The sequence below is a fragment of the Lepisma saccharinum genome, chromosome 7 (genome assembly GCF_977018435.1).
Source record: "Lepisma saccharinum chromosome 7, izLepSacc3.1, whole genome shotgun sequence".
NCBI classification, from domain to species: Eukaryota; Metazoa; Arthropoda; class Insecta; order Zygentoma; family Lepismatidae; genus Lepisma; species Lepisma saccharinum.
Window position 1 is genome coordinate 64,202,754 of NC_139235.1, and position 6,961 is coordinate 64,209,714.

The 6,961-nt window shown below is 39.2% G+C and overlaps 1 long non-coding RNA gene across 1 annotated transcript in view; it reads left to right on the forward strand.

Moving 5' to 3' along the window:
• The window catches only part of LOC145990246 (uncharacterized), a 172,185-nt gene extending 166,860 nt beyond the window's left edge, over nucleotides 1–5,325 (forward strand). The window contains exon 3 of the long non-coding RNA XR_014441951.1: nucleotides 4,757–5,325. This is a non-coding gene — a long non-coding RNA (uncharacterized LOC145990246). The remainder of the gene's footprint in view (nucleotides 1–4,756) is intronic.
• The last annotated feature ends 1,636 nt before the right edge of the window (nucleotides 5,326–6,961 follow it).

A 6,961-nucleotide genomic window follows, 5' to 3' on the forward strand; every position in this document is an offset into this window, starting at 1 on the left:
TTACAAACCGTGATGTAGTCATGAAGTGCACGAGTGTCAAAGAACGAAATAAAATCTTAAACACGAGCCTGGCTGTAGTTCTTGGAACAAGCCTCAACTTATCATGTTCGAGTTCGGAGGAAGAGAGTTGTATTTACGTAATTAATTTTGAAATTCACACACCTTATGAGAGAAAACTGTCGAGAAAACTTCGCGGCAAAGAGCAACTACTTTCCCCCTCTTTTTGTTACATACGGTAGCAAGTTGTACATTTTAGAGATTGCCTCTTTCTTCAAAGTTAGAGATTTTATGAAACCCCATGGTCCCTTGCCTTTGAATTCAGATTTCGGAAACTGTGCAATTTAAGCACAAAGGATGTTCAGGTGGCGCATGGACGTCCGAGCAGAGAGAGCAAAGAAATTTACCTTTTCTGGTACACGTCCCACTGCTGGCATCTATCGTGCGAATTCTGAACTAAACGGGAAGAAGGTTCACCTTAATACATGGAAGTTTCAACGGCTGAAGAAACGAAATGCATATTAAGAATCAACAAGTAAAGAATGTGTAAAATGAATCCCATTCATTGTTCTATATGGAGTCTTACGAGTCTCATATATCGTATATCTTAATTCAGTCTGTAGTTTACCCTAGAATTTCAGATTTGATGGATTTTGTAATCAAATAATTCCAGGTACTATTCGTGTGGGGAGAAACGTCAGTAGTTTTGAACCCACTTTAAACTAATTTCCTTGCCCATCATAGAAGCGGACTTGTGTGTATATATATATATATATATATATATATATATATATATATATATATATATATATATATATATATATACACAAGTCCGCTTCTATGATGGGCAAGGAAATTAGTTTAAAGTGGGTTCAAAACTACTGACGTTTCTCCCCACGCGAATAGTACCTGGAATTATTTGATTACAAAATCCATCAAATCTGAAATTCTAGGGTAAACTACAGACTGAATTAAGATATACGATATATGAGACTCGTAAGACTCCATATAGAACAATGAATGGGATTCATTTTACACATTCTTTACTTGTTGATTCTTAATATGCATTTCGTTTCTTCAGCCGTTGAAACTTCCATGTATTAAGGTGAACCTTCTTCCCGTTTAGTTCAGAATTCGCACGATAGATGCCAGCAGTGGGACGTGTACCAGAAAAGGTAAATTTCTTTGCTCTCTCTGCTCGGACGTCCATGCGCCACCTGAACATCCTTTGTGCTTAAATTGCACAGTTTCCGAAATCTGAATTCAAAGGCAAGGGACCATGGGGTTTCATAAAATCTCTAACTTTGAAGAAAGAGGCAATCTCTAAAATGTACAACTTGCTACCGTATGTAACAAAAAGAGGGGGAAAGTAGTTGCTCTTTGCCGCGAAGTTTTCTCGACAGTTTTCTCTCATAAGGTGTGTGAATTTCAAAATTAATTACGTAAATACAACTCTCTTCCTCCGAACTCGAACATGATAAGTTGAGGCTTGTTCCAAGAACTACAGCCAGGCTCGTGTTTAAGATTTTATTTCGTTCTTTGACACTCGTGCACTTCATGACTACATCACGGTTTGTAACTTAAGGTGCCGCTGGTCTTTGTCTTGCGACAGCAGAGACTATTCAATATTTTTTCTTTTTCGAAAAACAACTACGATGTTCCAAATTCTAGCATTACATCTGTTTAGAATTACTTCTGGAGCATGGCCGCTGTGCTTTTTATGTACCCCGCCTTAGTACTTACACAAACGTATAACTTTGTTTTTAACCGGCCCCAGTGTCGGAGTGGTTAGCACATCGCGCTACTACGCCAGGGGTCCCGGGATCGAATCGTGGCCTGGGCATGGGTGTTTGTGAGTGTAATCATCAATTTCAACATTTCATCACTCACATCTTCGCAACTTAGACAAAAGTGGCACAAAAGGTGAAGTAAAATAAAGCAAGTCAATCAATCAATCAATCGTGATTTGCCGAAAGTGGCAGAAATGCGAAGTAAAATAAACCAAAACAATGAATCAATAAACTTTACTTTGAGGCACTGTCTTTAGTGATTAATGTAAGTTGATCTGCGAGTACTTACTCAAGTGCACTCTGTAAAGAAAAAATAGCATCAATATCTTCTTATTACGAATGTTGAAATGTTTTGGATTCGCTTCTATTTGTCTTTCCTGCACAACTTGAAATCGATAGATTGAGGCATTTGTCTAGTGTTATAGGGTCGTGGAGTGTTATTCCCTTGTTTGTCTAGTGATTGGAATTTCCTCTAGAGGGCTTTGTAATCAATTAACGCAATGCTATTGGCTGGATTTCGAAATGCGCTTGTTTCTAGTGGAGCTCGTGATGTGTTCTTATTTGCAAACTGTGTTTATTATTGACAGTTTGGTTACATTACGAGGGTCACTATTTATATTTTGAGCCTAAGAATGAAAAAACAGGAATTTGGCATTGAAAACTGCTTTATTGTTTTTCGAAGTATTCTCCTTTATGGTCAATACACTTTTTCCAATCTTCTTGAGACACCTCCATATTATGGTTTTTGAACGCATCAACGGCGTCTTCCGCCGACGAAAATCGTTGTCCACGCAATTTATTCTTGACATTCGGGAACAAGAAGAAGTCATTGGGTGCCAAATCAGGACTGTACGGCGGATGACCCATCAATTCGATTTTTTGACTGTTCATAAAGTCGGTTGTTAGAAGAGATGTGTGACAGCTGGCATTGTCTTGATGAAGAATGATCCGACGGCGTTTGTTTGTTTTCCGTATTTGACCAAAGACCTCTGGAAAACAAATTGTTGTGTACCATTCAGAGTTGACCGTTCTACGTTCCTCTAAAGGCACAGTTGCCACATGACCAGTTTTCCCGAAAAAACAGGCGACCATTTGTTTCGATGTGCTTCGAGCGCGAACAACTTTTGTTGGATTGGGTTCATCTTGAAACACCCATACAGTCGACTGCTGTTTACGTTCCGGCTCATATGCATATATCCATGATTCGTCACCTGTTACAATCTTATATAAGTATTTTGAAGCACCACGATTGTATTTATTGATCATTTGTTTGCACCAATTGACGCAAGCGTCTTTTTGAGTTTTTGTCAAATTGTGTGGGATCCAACGAGAACATACCTTTCTCACAGCTAAATGATCATGTAATATTTTATATATGCTGGTGGAACTAATGCCTATGGTTGTCTCAATCTCACAGTATGTCACATGACGATCTTGCAGTATTAGGTTTTGCACAGCATCAATGTTTTCTTGAACAACAACTGATTTTGGACGACCTTCGCGAATCTCGTCGGTGAGCGAATGGCGGCCACGATTAAATTCGTTATACCAGCGTTTCACAGTGGCAAAGGATGGGGCTTCATCGCCAAATGTGGAAGTAAGTTGATCGATGAACTCTTGTCTTGATAATCCACGTCGAAAATCGTAAAAAATCATCGCACGAAAATGTTCACGAGTTAATCCCATTTTATTGTTGTCGCGCAATCTCCAAGGCAACATAAACAACACAAATCAAGCTATTGACAAAACATTTGAAGTACGTTATGGTCATTAATGCCAGACGATTCCGTGCAAACGTCAAATCGCGCCTAACTTCAATCAGTGTTGCCAAGGCTCAAAATATAAATAGTGGCCCTCGTATTATTATTTGAGAATATTCCGGGTTCGATCCCCGGCCGGTTCAAATCCGGGAACTTTTCTAACGATGGAAGCGGCCCCGGCGCCCACCCAGCGTCGAATAACATGGGTACCTGGGGGAAACCCTGGGGGGTAAAGGCGGTCAGGGGCGTGATGCTGATCACATCACCCCCACTCACGACCGGATCAAGAAAGTGTGGGGCGTTACCCCCACTCCCCCTATACGCCTTCATGGCGTGGTGCTATGCACAGGGGAGCACCTTACCTTTTTTTTTTTTACCGGTGGTAGTAGTGCATTTAGAACAGGTGTTCTAGAAAAACACCGTTAGAAAGTGTGTCATTTCTCTATGTAAGCCAGGAATGTTCCTTGTTTTATATAGGGGTGGTCATTCTCAGATATATACGCTAATTTGGGTAACAACTTCATGTGCATAAATCTACACAGTTAGCCGTTGTTAAAATTGGCGTACTTTGCGACTGTTACCTCCATACTGTCCTAAAGCAAATGTTCCTTCAAATTCAATGTCAACAGAAATCGGGGAATGGATTTACATGTACATGCGTATCTTCATTTGATACTATAATCAATGTAATTTTTTTCCTTCCCGTGGCCTTGTAATGAAGGGGTTCGATGCCTGGTGGAGGCACCTAGTGGTTCGGATCCCACTTTAAACTGTAGGTCCAGTCCCGATATATAATGGGGCGCACGAAAATGTCACTTCTTTATGTATAATTCACATAGTCTTGACGAAAAAAACCCAGCTGAAATTCAGGAGGGAAAAAATTAAACAGTAAATTATTCCACAGAGTACGCCTTTCGGTCTACCATCAGAACATATGTTGCTAAATAATATTTACTTTTGTTCTTTTCATTGTTGATGCTTTCAGTGTAATATGGTCACGTGCTGTATCTGAAATGTTCTCAATAAACAAATAATAAACAATCAGAGTGATGTTGGCTTAGACCATAATTGCTAGATCTAGTACAAGGAAAAAATATTGACAGCAGTTTTTTGGAGGGTAAAAGTTTCTAAATAATACTAATTTGTTATGTGTAATTATTAGTTAAGAAAAAAAGACACACATTTCTTTTTTTCTCTCTTCTTTTACAGGCTGTAAGGTAGAGGTAGTTTTCGATAATCCATAAGCATTGATGAATGCAGTGGGTACCAGGCTACTGCCTGATTTAAGCTGCTACGAAGATAATAGTGGAAAAATACTCACATCCTACATGTGCAGAATATGAACGAGGAGTGGAGATAGAAGAGGAGTACTGATGTCTCAACCCTGAGTGTACAGACGAAAAAAAATTAAACATTTCATGATCACTTAATGGCGCTATTTCTGCGCCAGCTTCTAGTAAAATAAAATAAATATATTTGTAAGTTCGAAGCAAAACTAGACTTCTTATCAAACTGGTAATGAAAATTTACACGGAGTTGCCTAACAAACTACACAATGTTATCGCATATATATGCAGTGATTTGTGGCAGAGTAACAAATGTAAAATTGAACAGAAATGTGTAAACTACATAAACACTCTGTCACAAATAACAATAAACTGTATTTTCCAGGTAAACCTATACAAATATTATGTGCAAGAGAATTGCACGAGAATCCTATGCGTTTTCAAATTCAAGATGCATACAACAAAAAAAAAAGTTTAAATTTTGCAGCCAACAACAGTGGACGGGTTAAATTTACAGTGGTGTAAGTCACTTTTTTTTTTTTTTTTAAAAAAAAAAAGAGACTTAGATACAGAAACCATATCGAGATAAGTCAATCTGTAAACAGAAAACGTGAAGTAAGTCAGAGATTCATTCAACTGTCAACAGATGACAGTTTAAGGTCTAGTGATCAGCTGTTGTGTTGATCAGAAAAGTGCTCTTTTTTCTAAAACAAAAAGTGACTTACACCACTATAACTTTTAACACGTCCATATGTCCGATTCTATTTTTGCTAAAATTTCTCAACGCGTTGATGCACATGGCGACATCTTTGAGAGTGAGATTTGGAAAAAAGTTTGTAGAGAGGACTCCCTCCACACATAAATAAATCTATACCTGTGTGTTAAGGAAGTTTTTATATGACAATTGCTTGTTCTCCCTACGTAATATGGGACATTTATGTGGAACTAATTTTTCGGTAGTTGATTAGTTTTATAGGAAATAAACTGTTAGGTACTGTGATTGTGTGTTTTATTTCTCTTTTAAATAAACACTTTGGTCATATAGAATGTTAAGCATTAAGAGATGAGACAAAAAAAGAAGTTACTTACTTATTCGGACCCTCTTCTACCTATTGCCTATTGTTGTTGAGATTTTACAGACAACTCGCCATCTGCGGTACGGATTTTTTTTAGCCCTCATTTTGCCATTTTTTACTACCTCTGGCGTTCTTTTCTTAGGAATATTGGGCTAAAGGGGGCCATGACTCACACCAACCCCTCTTGGGTACACGAACGGTACCGACGCCTTTTTACAGGTGAGAATAAAACTAATAACATTTTATTTTAACGAATGAAATGTTTGTGTGAGAGTGTCTGCATGTAGCTATACATGCATGCACGATCATATGTGAACATACCACAATATTTTGAGTAGTTCCTATGATGAGCACAACAATAAACCAACTTGAAGAGTGCCTTTCTTCCAAGAAAGAAAGGTCACTGATGATGATGATGATAAAACAATAATAATAATAACTAACTGTGCATCGTCTGTTGTTCTTTATTATTGTTCACTTTTTTATTTTGGAGTACCCAATATTATTGAACTGAAATTTAAAAAAAAATTAGAACCTGTTCTGGAATCACCAGTGCATGTGTCTCCCGTAACCCCCTTCCACCCTTCCCATGGAACAATCCTGCCACTTAATCATGGGTTAACACACTTATTCACCTGTAGGCCGAACTCGAAATCGAAAAGGGAAGTTTTTCGCCCGTTTGGAGTTCCGTGCACTTGAAACCAGTTGAAAAACTTTCCAAAGTAGCGGAAAACGCCCCCATCTAACCCCCCATTCCCCGAATCCCCTCTTAACTCTGCGGATGTCGTGTTCGCAGATGCATATGCATTGCTGCGAAACGTTCGGATTTCACGATGACATTTTGATAATGTGAAGCCGATACGCTCGGTCCCCTCCCCCATTTTCCATACGCCATCGTGCTCTCGGACACCCCCCCCCCCCAACCCCCACGTCCCTTGCGGCACAGCCAACCTTTTGGCCTTCCTCGCTCCGTAGATTGACCGACCGGAAGTGCCACATTACGACCCGGAAATACGTAATGGTCGAAGGGGGGCGGGCAGTGCGCACCGGGC